Source organism: Staurois parvus, unplaced genomic scaffold, assembly GCF_062004578.1.
Source record: "Staurois parvus isolate SC_StPar_1 unplaced genomic scaffold, SC_StPar_1.0 ptg000229l, whole genome shotgun sequence".
In the NCBI taxonomy this organism is placed as follows: Eukaryota; Metazoa; Chordata; class Amphibia; order Anura; family Ranidae; genus Staurois; species Staurois parvus.
Window position 1 is genome coordinate 179,437 of NW_028318025.1, and position 26,068 is coordinate 205,504.

Here is a 26,068-nt window from a genome sequence, read left to right on the forward strand (position 1 = left end):
CCCCTTCCTGCCCAGTGTCATTAGTACAGTGTCAGTGCTTTTTATTAGCACTGGTCACTGTATTAGTGTCACTGGGGATGTCAGTGACAGTTACTCAGTTTCCCCTCAGTGTCAGAATGCCCGCCGCAGCCCCGCCTTAAGTCACTGCTTGCCACCATTACTAGTATAAAAAAAAACAAATTCCAGTATATATACCACCATTTGTAGATGCTATAACTTTCATGTAGAACAATTAATTTACTCGTATTGGGATTTTTTTTAGCAAAGACGTAGCAGAATACATTTTGACTTAATTTATGACGAAATTTGATTTTTTAATTTTTTTTACTGGATATATTTAATAGCAAAAAGTCAAATACTTTGTTTTTTTCTCAGAATTGTTAGTCTTTTTTTTGTTTATAGCATAAAAAATAAAAAAAAACGCAGAGGCAATCAAATACCACCGAAAGAAAGCTCCATTTGTGGGAAAAAAGAACTTAAATTTAATTTGTCAGTTAAAGTAACACAGCGCCGTATCGCAAAACAAAGGGCCTTATCAGGAAGGGGGGTAAATCCTCTGGAGGGCAAGTGTTTAAAGAGGAGCTTAATCAGATTAAAAAAAAAATTACTGTAGCTGCTGGCTTTTAACAAAAAGGCACTTACCAGCTCTGGGATCCAGCTCTGTCTTCATCCAGGCCAGTTCTTTGTCGGTCTTTGGGTCCCCGACACCACCATATTGACTGTGGGAATCCTGCTGTAACTTCCTGCGGCTTCACAGCAAGCTTCCCACTCTGCATGCACAAGCCACACGTAACGGGTCCCAGGAGGTTTTGGGTAGGGAGGGGGAACACCGAACTTCTGTTCAGATTGCCTAGGCATTCTGAGTGGAAGTGGGAGCAGGTACCTGTCCAAACTAGGTACCTGCTCCCCCCCCCTCCCAAAAAAATGTTTACAACAAGGAGGGTGTAAAGGTAGGTGAAGTTCCGCTTTAAGTACTTTGTACTCTATAGTTTAGTGAAAACCTGTCTACTTTTAACCAAATTTTGGAGCGGTGCCATCATTTTTCTCATCTATAAAAAACATTTCATTACTGCAGTGAAATAGCATATGCAGATTATGACTGAAGTACACAGTTTGCTAAAAAAAAAATTAAGCAAAGCAATAAATATCAGATTCCTTCTAGGTCACCTGACCTTCTCTTCTTAACATCTGATGCATTTTCAGTAATTAATGAAAAGTTTTCTTGTGCATTGAGCTAAAAGCCAATTAGAGCTATGTTGTAACTCTCCAGAGAAAATATCTTAACATAACTAAGGCTGTCGTCAGAAGAAATGATGTTCTCTTACAATCCAATTATTCCTTTGAAATGATTTTTCAATGTAATTGATTATGCTCAAAATTTCGCATTGCATTGCAGTAATTAAATGTAATTCAGAGAACAGAAATGATACAAGTGAAATGCTGTGGGGACAGAAGATGAGTTTACTACAAAGAATTGTGTGTGTTACAAGGAATTGAATTCATTTTTGTGGCAATGTCGAATAAGTTAATTTGTATTTCTGGCTCTTTTTCAAAAGAACCTACGTTAAAGTAATTGACTTTAGGGGGCCTGTTTACACTTAAATGTTCCATTGTGGCTTTGTTAACCTGGGTTATGACATGTGTTAATGTGTGTTGCATTAAGGCAGCCCATTGCTGCCAACACAAAAACAATGTGCATGACCCTTTTAGAACATTATAGCACATCACAATGCACAGTATATGTTATGGGTTGTATATGGGTTGTACAGTGCATTGGAGTACCATTCACAATAAATGTTACCCCAACGCACAGAGCCAGTGCATTGCAATGCATTGTGGCAATATGTGTTAACACTGTCATTTTAGCTTGCTTTGCCAGACTGCAAAAGTGTAAATGAGCCTTCTGTGTTATTATAAATGGTATGAAATTAACTTCTTCCTGTCATCGCCTCCGGGCCCTTTTACGAGGTTATAAATGCTGGGAGGTGGAGGTGGGCATTCTCATCAGGTGGCCGCTGTTAATAGCAGTCACAGCTGTCACATGATCGGAAAGCCCCTGGTTTTAAGTATGCACTGGAAGCTTTTCACTGTCAACTGTGCTGGGAGCGAGCAGGGTGCATGCTCTCAGCACAGAAAGATGTCTACATTGGGTCGCATGTATGCGGGCTCTCTGGGCTAAAGCCCACCTGCCGAGAGGCTGCATATATGCATATGGCCAGCGGCAAGAGGTTAAAGTATTATTAATACTAAAGACTATATATTTTATAAATAAAAAAAGTGGGATTACTCACTTGCTCTTTGCAACAATATTACACAGAAAGGTCACTAAGCACCTCTTCTGACGGTCCCCGCCAATGCTGTCAGCATATTTCTCCTTCCGGTGCCTACTGTAGCAAGCCAAGTGCAAAGGAGGCACCAGTGTGTGTATGCTCCCAAGCTAGGCTGTGTGTGCCTACAGACATTTATTTATTTATTCATGTGTTTATTGACTTTCAGATCAGTTTACATGATATTTACTGTGTGCTTCTTATTTCTGTGGTAAATACCACAATTTCATGCAATGCATGGATCAAATGTGTTACATGATCCAAATATCACATGCAATATTGCTTAGTGAAATGAGACTACAACCTCATCTACTTTTACTTTTTACATTTTTATTTTTTAAATATAAGCAGTTTAAGTACCATGATTTGGTTTGGTATTTGCATATTGGAATTCCCAGTATAGCAGAGCTCAGACTGGTAGAGGGAGAAGCAGCACAAGGAGCCAGTTAATTGTGTTTTAATGATTATTTGCTAACCAAGGACATACTGGGGTTGATTTACTAAAATGGAAACACAAAATCTGATGCAACCAATCACCTTTCAACTCCAGCTTGTTCAATTAGGCATTGATAACAAAATCTAGAAGCTTATTGATTTTATGCACATCTGCACCAGATACTGTGTGCACCAGTTTTAGTAAATCCCTCCACTGTTGGGATGAGAGAGTGCACAGTGACAGAGAGATAAACTCTTCAATCTGCTGCTTTTCCATTCACTAGCCTGGGGGAGGAACAAAACCTGTGAATTATAATTACCTGCAGCAGAGAAAAGCACATGTCCTACCAGACAGGGCGCTGCAGCTGGGCAGAGCTGTGTAAATTTCAGAAATGGATGGGCATCAATACAAATGCTTTGTCAAACAAAACTGCTCATATACAGTAAAGGAAATAAGTATTTGATCCCCTGCTGATTTTGTGTTTGCCAACTCACAAAGAAATGATCAGTGTAAAAATCGAATGGTATTGTAACACTGAGAGACAGAATAGCAACACAAAATTCAAAAGAAATGCATGTCTAACAAATTATGCACTGATTTGCATGTTCATGAGGGAAATATGTATTTGATCCCCTTCAGAAAACATGACTTAGTACTTTGTGGCAAATCCCTTTTTGGCAATCACAGAGGGCAGACATTTCCTGTAGTTGGCCACCAGGTTTGCACACATCTCAGGAGGGATTTTGGCCCACTCCTCTTGGCAGATCCTCTCCAAGTCATTAAGGTTTGGTGGCTGACGTTTGGCAACTCAAACTTTCAGCTCCCTCCACAGATTTTCAAGGCCACTCCAGGCTAGGCCACTCCAGGACCTTAATGTGATTCTTCTTGAGCCACTCCTTTGTTGCCTTGGCCATGTCTTTTGGGTCATTGTCATGCTGGAACACCCATCCACAACCCATTTTCAATGCCCTGGCTGAGGGAAGAAGGTTCTCACCCAAGATTTGATGGTACATTGCCCTGTCCATCGTCCCTTTAATGCGGTGCAGTTGTCCTGTCCCCTTAGCAGAAAAACACCCCCAAAGCAGAATGTTTCAACCACCATGTTTGACAGTTGGGATGGTGTTCTTGGGGTCATAGGCAGCATTCCTCCTCCTCCAAACACCCCTCTGTTCAAGAAAGCACTGAGCAGGGGGCAGCCGCCGCAGAAGCTGGAGGAGGTGGGTGGAGCTGAGCACTAGGCAGAAGAGAAAGTTACATCTTTCTCTACTCTGAATGCTGGGGCCTCCCTCTGTATTAGTGCCATCACTGGTTTTTAGATGCCAGGCGGTTCTATCAACCAGAAAGTAGGCAGTGACGGCCAGCGGCGGAACCTGGACAGTGGAAGTGGGACACAGACACTAGTACTGTGAGTGAAGCAGTGGCTTTATTTGGGGGGCATCTGAGTGGGACTAGTATTGTGAGTGAAGCTGTGGCCTTTTTTGGGGGCATCAGTGTGGCCCGGGATGGTGCAGGACTACTTTCTGCTCCCCTCTAAATATTGCACCCAGGGCAACCACATTGCCTGGGTAACCACATTGGCTGCCCCCCCCCCCCCCCATGCTACGCCACTGCCATGAGCCTCCAGGCCAGATCCTCAGTCGCCTGCCCTTGAATTTATTCCAGCTGCTTTTGCTGTGCTGGGACCTCAATTAACTTCTTTTAGTCTTCAGCTAAGCAGCCTGGGAGGGCAGCCCCTCTCCTAGTCAGACTATTTATGCACATCTCTATGCCTCCCTGCTGGTCACCCTCTTGACCAGGGAATGGCTGAGGCTGCATGAATATTCAGCCCATGGTACGCCTCTCCCAACGCACTATATTCTAGAACCTACTAAAAATGAAGGGGGGAGGGGGTGCAGTGGAGCTTGCCACAAGCAGGACCCAGAACAGCCAAAAACAATAAAATCCTGCTCTGGTTATAGAGCAGCCAAACAAAACTTACAATTACCTAGTCCTATTAGTAGGGGCATATTTATCATGAGGCAAACAAAGCGTTTGCCTTGCGCAGCATTCTTCAGGGCGGTAACTCCGACCCACCTGTGAAGTAGGGTCACATGTGGCAGGTGATAGAGAATGGGGACCAGGTGAGGCACTGCCTGAGCTTTGCCATGGGATCCAAGACAGGAGTGTAGGTAGAGGCCGACTCTCATTCCCAAGCAAGGATGACCTTGGGCTTCCCTGACCATGTCTCCGGGGATGGCTGGGTGCCTTCATTCCAAAGGTGAGTGCTGGAGGAAAGTTTCTCTCTTCTCTCTCTCTCTCTCTCCTTTTTTAGTGTGTGTGTGTGGGGGGCGCCCGATTTTAGCACAAAAACAAAATACACCACTGCCTATTAGCAACCTAACTAAGAGGGTGCTACATGAGGCAAACATGCTATTCCCATAACACCAGCTTTATGATGTCCTATTCAACTTTAGTATATGAACCCCAATGTGTTCTGGTAAAGCAATCACTATTCGAACATATGGGGCAAACAGAGAATTTTCACTTCGCTTAGTGAACGAGATGAAGCTCTGCTGACTTCCATCATCCAATCATGGGCAAACAAAAAATAAATTTTCTTGCATATAACTGGGTATTCTTTGCAAAATGATTTTTCAACACATTCACTAAGCTAAGAGAAAATACTTCCAAAGCCTATTTGCCTTTACTAAATCAACCCTATAAAATGTATTAGCATAAAACTAATATATGAATGTAAATAAAACATTAAACTGATTTTCATACACTATAATGTTCCCTTACTGTTTTGCTGCAAGCAGTTCAACTTCTATAAAAACAGACCTTAAGAACAAAGTGGTCACAGCCCCAGGCAGTGAAAGGGTTTTCCAAGTATGACTTGCCCCTTATCAGTTATGCTTTCATATTATTAGATAAGCTTGCTCCATTTGCAAGTTTAGGCTTAAATGCTAAAATGAAAAACATATTATAGTCTATTCCATTGCATACAACAACCAGCGGCTTTGTCATAGCCAAATCTGCTTTTCATACTTATTGTGGCCAGATTGCAGAAGTGAACCAGAGAAAATATAAGCAAGTCTTATAGCAATTACGCTCTTTTTTTCTTTTTCCTAATCCTATGTCTGGGAAATTTCAAACACTTCTGCACCATCTATGACACTGTGTGATTCTTGGACAATAGTTTGTAGCCCTTGGCATCTCTATTTGTTGCCAGTGAAAATGTTTTGTGATTGTCATGATCCAGATGGTACCATGTGATAATCATATAGAATGGCTGTCTTACCAACAAAGTGTTATATATGGGTACCTTATCTGTAGAGTGGCTTTGAAAGCCTGATAAATAACAGAACATTCCATACACATACAAGAGCCAGGCATGAAGTACTCCTACAGAATTACCAGATCATGAAGGGACTATGATCTAAATAAAATAAAAATATACTTAAAGTGATTGTAAAAGTTCTTTTTCATTTAATTTTTTTTATAGCAAACAAGTCAAACTTACCTGCCATGCTCAATGGTTTTGCACAGAGCAGCCCTGATCTTTTGGGATCCCCAGAAGATCCCAGGCTCTCCTGGCTCCTCCTGCCTTCTGAGTACCCCTACACACTCTAATCAGCTAATTAACTCAAAATACCTGTAAAGGTTTCCTGAGCCTTTAAATGGTATCTCAGTATGCTTCAATAGGTTACACAATCATGGGGAAGACTGCTCACTTGACAGTTGTCCAGAAGATAGTCATTGACACCCTCCACAAGGAGGGTAAGTCACAAAAGGTCATTGCTAAAGAAGCTGGTTGTTCACAGAGTGCTGTATCCAAGCATATTAATGGAAAGTTGAGTGGAAGGAAAAAGTGTGGTAGAAATAGGTGCACAAGCAACAGGGATAACTGCAGCCTTGAGAGGATTGTGAAGCAAAGGCCATTCAAGAATTTGGGGGAGATTCACAAGGAGTGGACTACGGCTGGAGTCAATGCTTCAAGAGCCACCACACACAGATGTATCCAGGACATGGGCTACAACTGTCACATTCCTTGTATCAAGTCACTCCTGAACCAGAGACAACGTCAGGAGCGTCTTACCTGGGCTAAAGAGAAAAGGGACGACTGCTGCTCTGTTGTCCAAAGTAAATTTTGCATTTAATTTGGGAATCAAGGTCCCAGAGTCTGGAAGAAGAGTGGAGAGTCACAGAATCCAAGTTGCATGAGGTCCAGTGTGACGTTTCCACAGTCAGTGATGATTTGGGGAGCCATGTCATCTTCTGGTGTTGGTCCACTGTGCCTCATCAAGTCCAAAGTCAGCACAGCCCTCTACTAGGAAATTCTACAGCACTTCATGCTTCCCTTTGCTGACCAGCTTTATGGAGATGCTGATTTAATTTTCCAGCAGAACTTGGCACCTGCCCACACTGCCAAAAGTACCAATACCTGGTTTAATGATCATGGTATCACAATGCTTGATTGGCCAGCAAATTTGCCTGACCTAAACCCCATAGAGAATCTGTGGGGTATTGTGAAGAGGAAGATACAAGACACTAGACCCAACAATGCAGATAAGCTGAAGACCATTATCAAAGCAACCTGGGCTTTCACAACATCTCAGCAGTGCCACATGCTGATTGCCTCCATGCAACGCCAGATTGGTGTAGTAATTCATGCAAAAGGAGCCCTGACCCAGTATTGAGTGCCTACTATACTTTTCAATAAGCAAACATTTCTGTATTTAAAATCCTTTTTTTTATTGGTCTTATATAATATTCTAATTTTCTGAGATAGTGAATTTTGGCTTTTCACTAGCTGCAAGCCAAAATCATCGAAATTAAAAGAAAAAAATGCTTGAATTATATCACTCTGTGTGTAATGAATCTATATAATATATGAGTTTCACTTTTTGAATTGAATTGCTGAAATAAATTAATTATTGGTGATATTCTAAGTTATTGAGATGCACCTATATATGGGTTAGCTGGTATTATACTGTTTGGTCATCCTTGAATGGCCATTTTTTCTTTTTTGCATTGAGAATATTATTTCTATACATTAATTCTGAATAACTGATACCAGTCTCCTGTAACTTGAGTTGGGGGAATTTATTCTACTTCTAGAGTCCATACTGTCATACTTCATTACTGAAAGTATCATGGGAGATATAGCCAGTAGTAGTCACATTCAGCTGCACTTGTCCTCTAATACTGAAGACCTTTTGTAGCTTAACCAAGCTATTTTTCAGTGGCTAACGATAAACTGTGAAATGTCCTCAGCATTACAGAATAAGTCCTGTTGAATGTGACTAACTACTACCACCACTACTACTATAAGATATACCATGACCTGAATAAATGGGTTGTGTACACCGCGCAGACATGAGTTATAGTTCTGTGGAACTTGTCTGCTGAAATTTTTTCTACTAACAAATTTAAAGAATTAAACAACCTGTTCTTTTTATCTAAACACACTTTTCTGCCCGAATTACAACCAAGGTTAAAAAAGTTCTGTTTATTCAACCTTTTAGCAACAATTCCGTTTGTTATAAACCATGGATATTTTCGTCTATGTGACTCATGTAAGTCATGCTTCATAGAAATGAGTAAAGCTTTAGGAATGTTACCGTTGGTATTTCTGAGTTTTACACTTTTTTTTTTGCATGTACCAGCCCTTTCTTTAAACATTACCTTATAAAAAATGGCTTGTTCATACTAAAATAGGATGGAGTTCACTTAAATCCATCACAGATGTGGTTTGTTTGAAGGCCAAGTTAATAGTTTCGTGGCAGTAACCACTAGGTGGCACACAGTACCCATATTTATCCCGGCTTCCCCTTACAGACCTACCATTCATATAGTAAATAAAGAGCTGTATTATTAATTTATGCCATTGCATCCACTCTACACCTAATATTTGTTTAGCCAGCTGTTTCCTCCAATCCTCCTTTAGCGCCACTGATTGAAGCCTTAAGTACATTTAGACTTTTTTTTTCATCCCAAAGAACATTTTGTTGCCTACAAATTACAAGCTACCTTTTCAAATGAGGCAGTATGTTACAGTAACGAACTGTGGAGTCAGAATGTCTAAATCCAGAGGAATAACAGTAGTTCACAGTATACATATACATCTATACATACTATTTTCTGCTAAATACAATATCTGTGTTCTTAACACTACCTAGTTCCAAAGAGGACATATTTTCAAGCACATTGAAATGCGTAATGTGTGTAGCAGGACTATTAGGAACAATCAGGGTCTGTTAATTGGGTGGTGCCTTTTGCCTACAGTGTGGTGTATGTTGTAAGTTCACCACTGTCACAACCATGACCAAAGGAAAAAGACAGTGTGTGTTTTATCACCAATTCCAATTAAGGTTGGAAAATGGGTTGGTAGGTTATAGGAAATCCAAAACCAAGAGTAAAAATGTAATATATTGTAGATTACATTCATTATATGTGGTGGCTAATGTGTGGGGTTTTATTACTTTTCACTTAATTACTTTTCATCTTTAGGGTACCAACATTTTCAGAAAATACCTGTTGATCCTGCTAGAACTGCATTGTCCTTTTAACTTCCCGTGAGCTGAACTGAAATCTCAAACAATGGTATCTTCCTCCTGTAACTGAATAATTCCCCCATGTAATGGAGAAGAAGAGAGGAAAACATGCTTTAAGTTCAGTTGGGGGACAACCATCGCTCCCCCATAACTACAGCAGAGTTAGTAAATGTTTCCACTCTAGTACATGATGTGTTTTATTGGCAGGATTAACAGGTGACAATAAAAGAAAAAAAGCCTTAAAAAAAAGAAAAGGAGTGGCGGCCACCTCATCTAAGGACTGATTTTACTGAAATATATTACTTTTTGGTGGGTTTAGCTATGCTTTAATGGCCCAGCTAGCAGATAAATGGAGTTCATATTTATATTAAGGGCTCATGTACACTGCAGCTGATAAACTGACATTCAGGAGCTTTTCTGTGTTTTTTTCAGCAGCCCCTGAACGCTCCCTAATATGTTCCTATGTGTCCGTGTACATTATGCTGTTTGCAGTCGTTTACAAGCAGTTGAGTTCACAGTCGTTTTTTGGAACACACCGAACTTGCATTCAGGAGTAGATTTTATCAGCGTTTCAAATGCCAAATGCTTGTAAATGTGTGTAAACGGGGCCAACCGCGTTTATAAGCGATTGCGTTTAGAAGTGTTTTTGAACTGTTCCATATCCAGATGCTCTCCAGAACCTTTTTTCATCATTAGAAATGCATGCAAAGCGTTTTCCATATATTCAAATGGACCTAGGACACCATGCAGTCAGTTCCAGGTTTTGCGTGAAGGAAGAAATGGTAGAACATGCTGCAGTATGCTCATGATGGGATCCATAGTGAATACAACCAGAAAAGATAGGTAATCTCAACTCATACTGCTCTCTCTGCTTCTGATCTCTCTATTTCTCTCAAAATGTCTGAAACAGTAATTTTGTTTACTATTTTTCAGTGCATTCTGGGCATTTTGGAAGGTCTCCTGATGTTATCTTTAAAAAACGCTTCTAAACGCAAACATGCATAAACGTGGTATGCAAACGCAGCTAAACAGATGTTTTTTAACCTACATTTTCCAGCAGTCAGTTTCCTTAGTTCAGAAGTATTTTCCAAACATCCCGTGTACATGAGCCCTAATAATAGAAAAAACATTAGAGACATTTGAAGGGTTTCCATTCCATTCCTTTTCTGAAAAAGATCTGGAAACCAGGCCAGACCATTGGCCTGACATAAAGGTCAAACTAGTCACGATTCCTATGCTGGACTTAGGCCTGGTTCACACCTAAGAGATTTTTGGTGCATTTTACAGAAACTCATTACAGTCCATGTAACATGCTTTCCTATGGGACACATTCACATCTATGAGTTTTTAGCTGCTGCATTTTTAGAAACGGTCAGAGAATTTTTTCTCTCAGCAGATTGCAACACGCATAGGTGTAAACCCTTAAAGTGTTACTAAACCAAGGACCCAACATTCACTCTATCTGGTCTCCCAAAGTACACACAACATGGAAATGAAATAATTTTAGTAACTATAAACTGCTAAATACCTTTTTTATCAGCAGTTAAAGCAGTCTTGTGACTTCTATTGGTGTCCAGCAGAGTACATGTTAAAGCTTGTAGGAGAAGCAATACACACTAAACTGAGCATGTGCAGAGTGTCTGCACACGATATGTCTTTCTCAGGAAATAAGACAGATACATTGGGAGAAGGGGAGGTTCAGAGACGTCAGGATCAAACAGAATTTTTAAACAATGCAGAGGATTAACCCCTTAGGTTCCACAGTGAGTATAACAAGCATGCTTTACTGCATATACAGACTGATTTTACTGTTGTGAGTTTAGTAACACTTTAAAATGGAATTTCAGCCAATTTATTTAGATATGAGGGAAACGTTTTGGCTCTCAATTTTAACTGCTGTCTGTGTCCCCTTTGCTGAGATTTTCCCCTCTTAGATCTTCTATTGAGACACCTGCCAGTATTTAGATTTCTACTCACTTTTTGTCCTGGTGACAACTGTCGTTGGGAAGAAAGTGAGAGTGAATCCCCATGATGGGACAGAGGTAGCATTAGAGACCTTGCATATACAGTATATCAAAAATTTTCTGAAAATAAAAAATGGGGTATTATTAAGACCATGTGCATGTTACATGTTTTTAGATTATCATGAATTTTGCTAGAGTACTAATAGGAACCTGACTGAGACGAGATAATAGAATTGACTAACAGACACTTGGTCAGATGTCACATTTACAGTATAGGATTGACTTTAGTTTCCTTAAGTTGTTACTAAACCCAAAAAAGTAAAATCAGTCTGTATATGCAGTAAAGTATGCTTGTTATACTCAGTGTGGAGCACAAGGGGTTAATCCTCTACATTGTGTAAAAAGGCTGTTTGCTCCTGTTTTCTCTGATGCTCCCCTTCTTCTACTGTTCCCAATCAATTTGCTTATAGAACAGAGCCTTAGGGGCAAAGTGCACATGCTCAGTTTGGTGTGTATTGCTAGAGAGTTTTTTTCTTGGGAGAGTGTATGTGATCAGCACAGGGCCAATCAGTGCTGTCCAGACAGAGGGTCAGAGGTTATGCAGCCTCATAGGACAATCGGGGAGAATGAAAACTCCTCCTACAAGTTTTAACCAGTGCTGGAGACTGATAGAAGTCACAAGAATGCTCTAACTGCCGATGAGAAAAGGTATTTTTCAGTTTATATTTACTAAAATAATTGTATTTCCGTGTTCTGTGTACTGTGGGAGACCAGATATAGTGAATGCAGGGTCCTGGGTTTAGTAACTTAGTTCCAGGAGATCAAACTAGTGCCCTAGTGGAACAGTCATCTGCAGCAACCAGTCAAGTTTTATCTTTAACTATTTGATAAGGAATAAGAAAAACCCTATTAGCAACAAAGATCCATCATTCTGATCATGTAAACTAAAACAAAACAAGTATAGCATTGTCTAAAAGTTCCAGTAGCCATGCTTTATTATTCCAACTTAGTATAGTACTGAGTGCAGCAACTTAGTTTTTGTGAACTAGCCCTGGACACTTTAATAAAAGGTGTATTCCTATAGTGAAAGTTTCCATCAGAAGAAGTTTATTCCGCTTCTTTAATGTCAGTGTATATGCTACAGTGAATTTGGAATAATATTTGGGACTCGGTATGGTTCTGTTGCTAAGTTTTTAATAGGAGACACTGTTTGGATACTATTTGGGATTAGTTTTGGTTCTCTTCCTAGACCATGCATGCATTTTCAAAACTATTAAAGTAAAAATAAAATGTTGCTAAAAGACATAGCTACATATGTGCATGGCTAATGACCAGGTATACATGGTCTCCTTCTATTGTTGCTCCAAAACTACTCAATTTTATTACCCCCTTTCTGTTAGTCCTTTCTGTGCCCCCATCCTTTATTGCCTAGAAAAATATTTAAAAGTAGTGAAGAGCAAGCTGTGTGAAGAGGGGCTGTTCAACCATACTTAGGGCAGTGTAGACTGTGAAGGTTGGCCCAATGGCACCACTTCAGTTGCCATTTTCTGTTCTAACTGCAAGTGTCCTTGTAAGGCGGAGATGCTGAGGCTAGTAACTGACTTAGGCTGGCTATGTGCTAGTATATTTCCAAACAAAATTTTGTACAAAAATTTATACTAAAATTCACACTACATTCAATGGCTTGACAAATCTTGTTTGAAAGTAGTTTAAAATTCTGTTTGATTTTACAATTTGATTTTGGAATGAATGGACTTTAGCAATCCTTAGCACCAAAGGTTTCCAGTATACAGTTACTTTACATGCCTTGCATAAGTAATGTCACCAATGTATTAAATATCATGGCATGAACTATCATCCCCTGTTGTATGTGACAACAGAGCTAACCATAAGCTTGTGCTGCTTGCTGGCAAATGTGAAACACAGTGAATTAAAGCATGTTCTGTGCCAATAAATAAGCTCTCATGAATACTAATGAATGCTAATAAATAATATTTGTGGGGAGATGGTTTATTCAGATTCATTCAGATGCATAGAATGTACGTAAAAAGAGAACAATAAAACCATAACACAGTTCATGGAACCTTACGAGCATGCTATGTCTAATAAAGCATCTGAGATGATGTACTAAAGAAGTCATTTTTGGGATTATCCAGGAAATATTTTTTTTGTGCCTATGTGATAGGTAACCTTCAGCATGATGGGTGAAACACCGTTGGCCTACAATGAAAAGCTTTTAAAAATATAATAGAAATGATTTAATAAACAATGTGATATTTAATATTGAATTGTGTGAGCTTTTGCTGGCTCCAGCTTTCTCAGCTCTGACATACTGAAAAGGGAAAACAGATAAACTAAACACACAGCAACCACACAAAACTTCAAACATGGTTCCTTACAAAGGCATTAGTCAAGATTTTGTTTGCTGGACAGATATCAGCACCGTGTCTTTTCATAAGTAGGATCAGCAGGCAACCTTGGCAATCCTGCTGTTGGGGAACTATAAGTCCCATGAGGCATTCAAGACTCTGTCTGCCACAGATATGATTCCCAGAGGCAAAGGCATGATGGGATTTGTAGTTTTACCACAGCTTGAGTTCCAAGGTTGTCTAACCCTGATATAGATGATTAATAAGAGAATCAATTGGACACCTTAATAACTCACTCTTGAAGTCAATGCTCTTGGAGGCACAGAAAGTGCCTCCAAGGAGAGGGAGAGGGGCTTTTCAGGCAGATTAAGGATGACATTGAAGAAAACAAATCTTTTAAATACTATGCATAGGAAGTTACAGAACAGTACAAAGTAGTCCTTTAAAAGCTATATTTAAAAGAACCATGGGGAAAATGGTGTTGGGTTCCACTTAAAACGTCATATAGACCATTATCCAGTCATGCAGCCTATATCATTATGAAAGGGATGGTAGTGAGAATGTGCCCCACCCCTTTCCTAAACTATACTAAACCACAAACCTTTCAACCTTGCAGGGGTACCTTGCAAGGTGGGCAGCCAGGCCTGCCCCCCTTCCACAGGTTGCCTGCCCCTGATATACAGTAAAAGATAATAATAATAGAGCCAACTGAACCCCTTACTAGTTCATTTTTGAAGCCTATGATCTTGGATGGTCTGTGGGTACACAGGAGAGGATATTTTCATGTGGAGTAAAGGGAAATATTTTAAAATACATAATTCCTTTAAATACTATGCTTGGGATGCATAAAAGCTGTAGACAAAACTACAGCACAGTATGATAAAAATTGGAAAAAACGGGAATGCAGCTTGGGTGGGCATGAAAGAGAGAGCAGGGAACATGCATCCCCCTCCAACCAGGCCATGTGCCTTCAATACTGGGGGGGGCTACCCATCTTCTACAGCACCTTGCCCCAATCTTGGGGGCAACAGCATCTTTCCCACATCCAGATGTGAGGGTTTGTGAGGGGGAACTTTTTAGAATCTGGAAGCCCCCTTAAGAAGGTCCTCAGATATTCCTGACCCCAGAGGAATGAGTACACTCTACATTAACACCCCTTAACACTCATTCCCCCCAAATATTCAAAAACAAATAAAGATACCCATGGTAAATTTCTTTATTGCCATTCTTTATTTGTTTTTACCTGCTGCCCCAAAGACCCACCATTCTCCAATTATTCTACTAGAACAACCTGAGGACCAACAATCTTGGCCCGATGTACTATCGCTACAAAATAACAGATCCCTGGCTGTCTTCTGTTTGCAAACAAACCAACCGGTGGGTGCTGGGTGACATCATTGACCAAATATAGTCATGTCCATATTGGGCTAATGTTGTCACCCTAGATCCTTGGCTGGTTTCTGTACAAACAGGAAGCTGGCTGGGGATGTGTTGTTTAGTGATGGCAGTGCTACAACACTAAATGTCAAAATCCTGGCCAGTTTGGTTACAATTTACCTGAAACAGTAGCTAATGTTTTGTGCATTCCAACTGGCCAAATATGGCCAGTTTGCTTGACAGTGATTAGGCTAGTTTCAGGTCAAACTTATGTTTGATTCTGACTCAAAGCTCTTCTTCAAGTGCATACTGTGAGAAGCTCACAGTGTGTAGTCAAATCACAATAAGAATTTTCTCTACCTCCTTTACCTCTAGATGAAAAATCCCCATCACAGTAAAGCACCTCTGTCCCTTTTTTAGATATGGTTGTGTGTAAAGTCATGATGGATATCAAAACCTACTTTCTCAATTTCTGGCTTCTTTAGTGCTCAAGCCACAATGAAAATTGACACAGGGAACTTTTTTTGAATGGGTTTTCTTGTTTTCCAACAAATTACAATACATAATTAACAGTGTATGAAACAATTATTCATTTAAAATAGGAGTTATGAAACAAGGCCCCCTGTGCCAATCCTCACTGCATCTAAGCACTAGTACCCTGAGATGACCAAACATGGTTTAAAATGCAGCACTGTGCATTATTAGAGAGTTATTATTATTATACAGGATTTATATAGCGCCGACAGTTTGCTCAGCGCTTCACATTATGGTGAGATTCAGTACAGTCACAATACAATTCAATACAAGAGGGATTCTAGGGCCCTGCTCCTTGGAGCTTACAATCTAGGAGGGAAGAGATAGTGGTACAGAAGGTAATAACTGTGGGGGATGGAGTGGTTGGAAGAGTAGAGGATTCCAGTAGTAGCTGAGGGTGGGGTAGGCTTCCCTGAAGAGATAGGTTTTCAGAGTGCGCCTGAAAGTGAGCAGAGTAGGCGATAGTCTGATAGATTGGGGTATGGAGTTCCAGTGGATGGGGGAAGCCCTGGAGAAGTCCTGGAGATGGGCATGGGAGGAGGAGACAATGGAGCTAGAGAGTAGGAGGTCTTGTGAGGAGCGGAGAGTACGGTTTGGGTGATATTTGGAGATAAGATCGGTGATGTAATTTGGGGCAGTGTTATGAATGACTTTATACGTCAGTGTTAGTGTTTTGAATTTTATCCGTTGGGCAATTGGAAGCCAGTGGAGGGATTGGCAGAGAGGGGTGGCAGATACAGAATGGTTAGTAAGGTGAATGAGTCTGGCAGCAGCATTCATGATAGACTGAAGTGGGGATAGCCTGCGATGAGGTAGGCCAATGAGGAGGGAGTTACAGTGGGGACAGAGTTGTGAGATCACCCCATACATTCATCTATTCAAGCTATGCATAATACTGCTAAACAATTCTAAAGATTAGTCACCCAAAAAAGGAGAAGAACTGTTACTATGGAACACCATTTGTTATCAAGAACTGGAACAGTGCAGCAGAAGCATGATCAGTTCCACTATCCTAGAAGTAAATCTGAACAGGAAAAGGATGACCTCAAGGCTTTTCACCAAGTAGTGAAGTTCTTGATGACCAGCCTAACTATTCACAACCACATGGGAAAGAATGGGCAGAGCACTTCCCTAGCACTGAGACAAGGATGCTCTATTATTGGCAGGCAACTTAGATGAAAAAGGTTTGATTCTCTTTTTTAGTAAAGTAGGGAATGTTTAGGATTTATGGCAATGTTTTTATTGCTATCTGTGCCAGTAATAACCAGTCCTGTCTCTTTTTTTAATTTGTGTCACGGGGACAGGAAGTGAGGGAACATCTCCCCAGTGGAGTCACAGACAGTTTTTGCTTATATCCTCCCTACTCTAGCTATCCAAACCTTACAAATGTCTAGAGTTAAGCTGGTGGACAGGTGTCCTTCTTTCAAAATAATTATATAGTATAACAAAGTAAGATGACATAACACTCATATCATTTGTTCACATCAGGAGTTCATATTAGTATAGGTAGGACTGTATTTAGACATATCACACACTTGATTGATAACCTCCCTGCCCCTTGTGTAGTGATTAAGTATGCAGCTTTACAGTATATGCAGGACTACTTTTCAACATTACACACCACCAAAAAAAACAGAGGAGAAATTGGGTCAAATTTCCAGAATTCTTGCTGAATTAGGGCAAAGAATTTCCAGAGGTGGACAGAAAACAGACACCAAATAATATATTTTTGAGGTTTGGTGCTGCCCCCTTTAACTGCCTTCGCAGCTGGCCACAAGGGTATGGTAAATAATGTGACATACTGCAAATTGGCTTTTTTTAACCCCTCTTAAAGCAGACCTTCAGTAACGAGTACCACTTATTCCCTTCTGCCTCCACCCCCCCCCCCCCTTACACAACTGGAGTTAAAAAAAAATAAAAATATATATATACATATACACTTTCTGAATAGATATAAGAGTCCCACGGTGTGTCTGCACATGTCAGCAATATTAGAATGAAATACTGCCTCCTTGGATGTGTAGATGTTCACCAGCTGCTGAACATGCCTATGCCAAACTTTACTAATACATGCACATATTTTGAGATTACTAATTGCTGCCTGAGGTCTTACATCCTGACCCCACATCTTTATAAGCCCCAATGAAGGGAAAGATTTCTGACCCCTGAAACACGTTGGCTTTTTTGTGTTTGGAATAATACATTCTCATACATTTTTGTGTGGTGCTTTATTTTCTAGAGTTAAATATAAATATCCCAGGAGGCAGCGTGTGGCTGGAACACACTACTCTCACCTAGGCAAAGACTCAGGAAGTGAACCAATACAAAATTAAAAAAAAGTATTTAATGTGAAAAAAAAAAGATGCATTATGAATCAGCGATGACAACATGTTGCAAATAATTAAATGTACATTATATTTTTTTCCAGTAATCAGTCAATGACCAAATGGATCTTCTTACTGACATCTCACCTACAATATGATACAGATGGTTATGAATGAACGCATCAGACAAACTCACTGAGAAGAACTAAATTCAATAGGTTGTTTGAAACTGTTACATTCTTGATAATAAAGAAGTCCATGTGTTTTTCTATGCACCATTTGCTACATCGTAAAATGTGCATTACAAGTGTATTGTTTTACAATGTGCTTTATCCTCTAGATTAAGTGCACCATGGTTTGAATTATCTGTAAATTTTGTTTCACTAGGAAAATAAATAATGTCGTTTTATGTCACGTTGGATCAATATTCTCCAACACTCTCAAAATGGAATATTGCATTCTTTTTTCAAAGTCTCAGTTTCCTGTGCCAGGAATACACTCAAAGGTCTGTTTGAGTATATGACATCATATTGGAACGTGTACAGACACTTTCCACACTGAAAATTCCCATATGGATTGGCCCCTCTGTGTATTATTTTAATGACGGTAATGCACATTTGCACAATCAAGAGCAAATCTGAGACGTATCACATTTACAAAACTTATTGTATCAGGTCCAACCACAGCAAACAGTTATATGAGAAATTACATGTTAAATATCCCAAAGAAATAAAATATCCAGGGTTGTAAAATGCTTTACATGAATTAATTACATTTATATACTCTTTTTTTAAAGTGATTTACTGATATTTACATGGATATTTACTAAAGAAAACAAATTTTGCTCGATTTAGTAAACCCTTGTTTACTTAAAAGACCCAATCAGGGTCAGGAAAATCTATGCTTGGGGAAGTGCCCAGGCTGCTGCTGCTAACCTCTACTTCTCTCAATGCTACTTGCCTGGCTGCCATGCTTATTTAATGGCCTTAAAGATTTCTGACCCAGTACTGAAACAAATATTCATATCGGGCATTATATCTTCTTATATGCTGTATTTACAAGTGGCTCCAGACGTGCTTCTTTTTATTCTATATCAGATCATAAGTGGAAGGGTCCTTTACTTCCTTTATGAAACTGTGAAACCCTTGAATGTTCTCTTAACAATTTTGATATTGTGTTCTAGTCTAGACCAGGGGTTTCCAAACTTTCAAACAAAGGGCCTGTTTACTGTGTTTTGGACTTTTTGGGGCTGGATTGTGGCCAGTGGGGTTACAAATTGTCCTGGGCCCAGCATTAGTGAAAATATACATGACCTCAGGGTTGGTGGCCCCTAAGGGAAGGAATAGTACCCCATCATTGGCATCAGCTAAAGGAATAGTACTTCATTGATATTAGTGGAAGGAATACAGCCTCATCATTGATATTACTGGGAGGAATAGTGTATCATCATTAGTGTCAGTGGAAGGAATCATGTCCGACTGTTGGTGTCAGTGGGAGAAATAGTGCCTCATATCATTGGGTTGAATAGTGCCCCAAGGGCCAGATAAAGGCTATCAAAGGGCTACATCTGGCTGTCAAGCTGCAGTTTGGAGATTACTGTTCTAGACTATTAGTTACATTCCACTTGAGCAAGGTAGTGCTCATATTTTTTAAATGACAAAGCCCACATTGCAAATCATCCATTACATACACCATAAACGAAATATAGTAAAAACCAAATGGAATTATAACACTGTTTCTATGATTTTTAACATTACAGTGTACTCAAAGTAGAAGTAAATGTAAAAGTTTAGTAAAGTAGGTATGTCAAAGTAGATTTTAATAAGTAAAAAAGGACTAAATTGTGTACACAAAAACCTTGGGAATAATCTGCTCAGGTTATTTTGAAGCTTTTCCATTTGGTTTCTTCCCTGTTTATCATTGCTGCGGTTCCCTGCTGCATCCACTGGGTGTCACTGACATTCAGGTCAATTTTTATGGGGATGGTGACATTGACCTTTAAAGCTGCAGTAAACTGTGACCTTTTAATAAAAAAAAAAAAAACCCTGCAAGACAATGGCATAATGTGCTAGTATGAATCGCATACTGTGCAATGCATACTAGTACATTATGTGAAACTTACCTTAAAATGAAGCCCTCCAGTGGCATGCTGTCACTGCAGACAGGGTTTCCAACTTCACCCGGTCCTTCTTCCAGGCTTGCAGGCTACAGGCGGCTTGATGATGTCATTCCAGCGCATGTGCACAAGAGTCACCTTTTACGGCATGCAGCTCTGAAGGAACAGCATGGGCATGCCATTCCTTCAGAATGCATTTACAAGTAAATATCTCATAAACAGTGCATGTTTAGGAGATATTTACAGAACCTACAGGTAAGCCTTATTACAAGTGAAAAAACAACTTTACTTCCACTTTAGGTCCTCTCTGATTACCACTAGGAGGTTCATGCCAGTAGTGCATGCTTGGGGAGGATATAAAGGCTTAAGGAGTGGCCTTGTGAGCTCTTTCTTCCCCAGTCTGTGGCCTGGGTAAATGTGTACAAGTATTTGTGTTTTGTGGGCCTGGGATCTGTTTGGGGTCTAACTCGGAATTCCTCAAGCTGCCCTGCCTGGTCGATGAAGGTACAGTTTACAATATGGTAAAGCCCAATGGACATCATCCTGGGATCAGTGTCCGCACTTAGAGGATTATGAGCAGGCACAATATTTTGTGAAACACATCAACATTTACCATGTATTCTTTAATCTGGTGTGCTGTCCTGTTTTGATACTTGATGGGATAAATTGTTTAATTGTTCTGCAATGGTGTGCAGCCATTCCTCTAATTTGCTTCACCCTTAGAAGATTCTGGCACTCCCTTGGATAGAGGACAAATGTCTGAAAGGGTATGGAACCCTGTTGCTAAAGGAAACCTCTACCCTAACCCTCTCACCCTGTGAACAGGAGCAATACAAATCTGGAAAAGGACTAAAATGATTGGCACCCCTTTTTGTTGTGTCATTCTTCACTGTGGCCATGGATCCATCCTTGTATAATACTAGGCTTCTCCCTGCATTGAAGATAAGCTCACCATCTCTACCATCCATACAGGAGGGATGCTACTATATTTTAGTGTTTGTTAAAGAGGGAGTAAATTCCCTGTCACATTCTGGTTGTTGTGTGGGTCCTGGTTGCGGAGATTCACCCCTCTGTTTGTCCTGGGGAGCATTATAACCAAAATGAGGGAAATTGAGGGAAAGTCCAAAATTTGACATTTTCACTAGAACATGAACAGATGGGGACATTTTCCAGCAGGCACACTTGTTCCGTTGACATCTGCCTAACAGGGAATTCCCCTTATAATCAAGAGATTTCTTCCTGTGCTTCCCGTTGTGTCTACAGTACAGGAAGTAAAGGGGTATCTCCGCAAACAAAGATGGCAACAAAAAGGGAGAGGTTTTTAACAATTTCCTACTCTGTCCAAGATGAGAACTTTAAAATGAAAGTATTTAAATATTAAAAAGGCACATATACTAAAATCTCATTTGCTTTATGTAACTGTAATTTAAAATTACATTTTAAAATTAACTTTGAAATTTTTTAAGTGAATAGGGGTGTTGGTTGTGATGCTTTATGCATGGGTGTGCCGTGCTGGTTGTGACCATTATACATGGACAACCTTCAGGGAACCTTACTGCTTTCTAAAGGACTCAGTGAGTTATCAAATGACTGTATGGTTGATTACTCAATTAGGGATCTACACAAACTTCTGATCCCTTCTGTTGCCAGGACACAGACCATAAACCCGAACGTTCACTTTTAATTCACCATAGAGGTCACAGAATAGTCATCATTGTTCTGTCTGCTGTAACCATAATTACTCTACCATGCTTAGTTGCAAACTTTCACAGTTTGCATAATTACATTTTTATCGCCATGACAGTGAAAAGGTCAAAAGTGTTTTCAAGTTTAATTAAAAAGTCGACTCCTTCTTTATCTACAACCTCCTTCATAAATAAGACCAGTATTCCCGCATGAATGCTCAATAGCCTCTGTCCATTCAAACACCCCAGTGCTCATAAAGTGCCATTATATTTGAGCTGTAGTACCAGTTTTCACCTGTAGGGGTTGGAGGTCACATACATTTCTATGTCCTTGCTAAAAGTTTCACTGCTGGTGGAGAACCTTTGAATGACTCATGGGGGGTTCTCAGCCGGGGGGTCACTTTTATATTACACTGGAAAATTCCTGTAACAAGGCTGGGTGTTCTGAGTGAATACACCTCCTCTGACCCCACAGAAATCCAATATATTTAGCAAGCAGCAGGCTTAAAACGAAATATAACAGACCTTAAATATATAATTTATGCATCTTTCAGCATTTTAAAACAACAGCAAGTCTAATGTTATAAGCTGAAGTCCATCTATAAGTATGTGGAAGACTACATATAAAAAATGTTACATTAAAGGAACATTTACTAAAGAAACAGAGGCCGTTCACTTAGCAAAGTGAGTGTTAGTAAATAAGGTGATGCTGTGTTCACTGTGATTACCCAATGATGTGTGAAAGAATTAAAAATACAAAAATAAGTAAATAATAATGGGGGAAATTTACTAAAACTGGGGAGTGCAAAAGTTTCATTTTTTTTTATTTATTTCAGGTACTTATTACTGTCAATTTATGCAGCGCTTTACATATATATTGTACATTCACATCAGTCCCTAACCCTCAAGGAGTGTACAACCTAACTCACATTCATACGTACACATACTAGGGCCAATTTTAGACAGGATTAACCTATCAGCACGTTTTTGGAGCGTGGGAGGAAACCGGAGTACCCAGAGGAAACCCACACAGGCACATGGAGAACATGCAAATTCCAGGCAGGTGGTGCCGTGGTTGGGATTTTAACCAATGACCCTAGTACTGCCAGGTGGAAGTGCTAACCATTTAGCCACTGTGCTGCCCAAACTCTGGTGCAGCTATGCATGGTAGCCAATCAGCTTTCAGGTTTTATTGTTAAAGCTGAACTGAACAAGCTGAAGTTACAAGCTGACTGGCTACCATGCACAGCTACACCAGATTCTGTGAGCCCAAGTTTTATTAAAAAGTGTTGGTGCTATATAAATCCTGTATGATAATAATAATATTAATAATAATAGTAAATCCCCCCCAATAATAGCTGATTAAAGTCAACACAGCTTCATCGCATTTACTAAGCACAGTGACAATTGCAAAGTGAACAGTCTCTATTCCTTTAATGAATCAAGCCCAGTATTTATTAGTATTTTATTTAGACTATGACTTCATTCACATGATTATATACATGTTTTCTGCATGGCTCTTGCAGGCAGAGCTAGTGGAAAATTCTGGGTAGAATACGTACCAAAACAACTTGTGCCAAAAAAACTCTATGTTTAGATGCGTTTAGATATGTACATCATTAAGACCTGTACAATAATTCTACTGATATATGTGTATGAATTTACACAAGTTTATGCAGGTTCACCCAAGAAGTCTGTGGATTTGTGCAGCCTTTCCTTTAAATAAAAGCAGTGTCATTTTTGTTTGTAGATGTAGCTGTGTGTAATGCCTCACTGATTACTATAGTGGTGTATTTAGATTCATAAAAAGCTGTATGCTGTACGCATCCAAACATGACATTTTAGACGCTTGTGTGAATGAGCCCCAATAGACATTTTCACGCATAATGCAATACATTTTAGGAAGACCTGTATATGTCTGTCTAGGGACACTTGTACACACACAGGTACACATAACTTTATATGTAATATAATCTCCTAATTTAGGTAAAAAAATATTTAAATAAAATAAATTTAAAGAAAGACTACAGCTTCCATATGGCAAGGTTTTCACAATACTGCCTAAATGATTCCTGTACAGGTGAAGCATTCAATCAGCTCTCAAGTTTACCACGGAATAGTAAAAACTGTTTAAAATACATTAAAAAATCATCAGACGTGACCCTCTGCCCACGTCATATAGTCAACATTATGCAGAATTGAAAAGCAGAATACATTTGTCTTTACATATTCAACAGGTACACAGAACACTGCTGTGACCCTGCTAAGGAGTATTAATAGCCTGTATCCATGACCATAGACATCCAATACTGTGCAAAGTGTCCAACACAGCAGCAGGTACAGGATAACCATCCAGCACCTTTAACTCTGGAAAAGTTACTTTACCTGTACAGGTGAGAATATAAGCATCAGTCTGTTCAAATACCAAGTACTATAAATACATGTAAATTGAGAAATGTGTAGAAAAGACACCAGTAAAACTTCCTAAAAGTTTTTTTCTGTGACTCTGATATTAGCTGCTGCTGACTATAAGTATAAAATAATTGGAAACATTGCAAAAGTCTTACCTTGTAAACTTGGTTTTGTGTCCTGACAGTGCGTTTGTGGCTCTCTGGATGGCAGAGGTCCTGATCCTGGGCAGGCGAAGCTACCTTCTCATCGAGCAGAAAGGGAAAGTAACACGTCATAAGCAAGTACGCCTTCAAGATGTGAGCCCAGCATTCAGCCAGTCCAGCTCCTCTGACTCTTCAGTGCTGAGGACAGCAGCAACACGGTGGAGTCTGTGTGTTCCCTGTGTGTGTAACACACCCACTGACTCCGCCACCTTCAACACAGACTGCTACAGAAGGCTCCTTTATGCACCTTTGTACTGCCACCAAGTGATCCCACTAGACCTGATTACTTCACAGCAGACCAGTCAACCATCCTGTAACTTCACTTTACCCATGAAAACCACAAAGCTCAAGCAGGCTGCTCTCTGTCACTGTGACTGTCAAGGCAGCAAGCGTTTAACCCTTTCGTAACCAGCGTTCATGACCAAATTTACAACAACATCAATATTCGTCAATTAACTTGACTATAACTCTAAGACTACAAGTCCATTAATGTGACTAGAACTCTATGAATACAAGTCCATTAACTTGACTATAACTCTATAAATACAAGTCCATTAACGTGACTATAATTCTATGAATACAAGTCTATTAACGTGACTATAACTCTATGAATACAAGTCCATTAACGTGACTATAACTCTGACTATGAGTCAGTTAACGTGACTATAACTCTATGACTATGCATCTATTAACTTGATTAGAACTCTATGACTACAGGTCTGTTGACATGACTATAACTCTGACTATGAGGACTTAAACTTGACTATAATTCTATGACTATGCCTTTGTTAACGTGACTATTTTTCTATGGCTATGCGTTCAGTAACTTGACTGTAACTCTATGACTTCACGTCTGTTGATATGACTATAATTCTGGCCATGAGGATGTTAACTTGACTATAATTCTATGACCATGCCTTTGTTAACTTGACTATTTTTCTATGACTATGCATTCAGTAGCTTGACTTTATCTCTATGACTATGCATATAGTAACTTGACTATTATTCTGTGACTATGCCTTTGTTAACTTTACTATTTTTCTATAGCTATGCATTCGGTAACTTGACTGTAACTCTATGACTTCAAGTCTGTTGATATGACTATAACTCTGGCCATGAGAACGTTAACTTGATTATAATTCTATGACCAAGCCTTTGTTAACTTGACTATTTCTCTATGACTTTGCATTCAGTAGCTTGACTTTATCTCTATGACTATGCATATAGTAACTTGACTATAATTCTGTGACTATGCCTTTGTTAATTTGACTATTTTTCTATAGCTATGCATTCGGTAACTTGACTGTAACTCTATGACTACAAGTCTGTTGATATGACTATAACTCTGGCCATGAGAATGTTAACTTGACTATAATTCTATGACCATGCCTTTGTTAACTTGACTATTTTTCTATGACTGTAACTTGACTGTAACTCTATGACTATGCATCTGGTAACTTGACTATAAATTTATGATTATGCCTTTGTTAACTTGACTAGAACTCTATGACTGTGCATGCTGTAACTTGGCTATAACTTTATGACTATGCCTTTGTTTACTTGACTATAGCTCTATGGCTATGCCTTTCTTAACCTGACTTCAGCTCTATGACTATGCCTTTCTTAACCTGACTTCAGCTCTATGGCTATGCATCCGTTGACTTGACTGTAACCTTATGACTATAAGTCTGCTAACATGACTATAACTCCATAACTATGCATCCATTAACTTAACTCTAATTGCATCCATCGTCCATCTTGACAATAACTCTATGACAATGCATC

At 39.6% G+C, this 26,068-nt stretch overlaps 1 protein-coding gene across 1 annotated transcript in view; it reads right to left on the minus strand.

The window, feature by feature from the left end:
* HAPLN1 (hyaluronan and proteoglycan link protein 1) overlaps positions 1–24,522 on the minus strand; it is a 146,314-nt gene extending 121,792 nt beyond the window's left edge. Inside the window, exon 1 of the mRNA XM_089679623.1 lies at positions 24,236–24,522. The gene's annotated coding sequence lies outside the window, so the exon portion shown is untranslated. The remainder of the gene's footprint in view (positions 1–24,235) is intronic.
* Between the last annotated feature and the right edge of the window lie 1,546 nt (positions 24,523–26,068).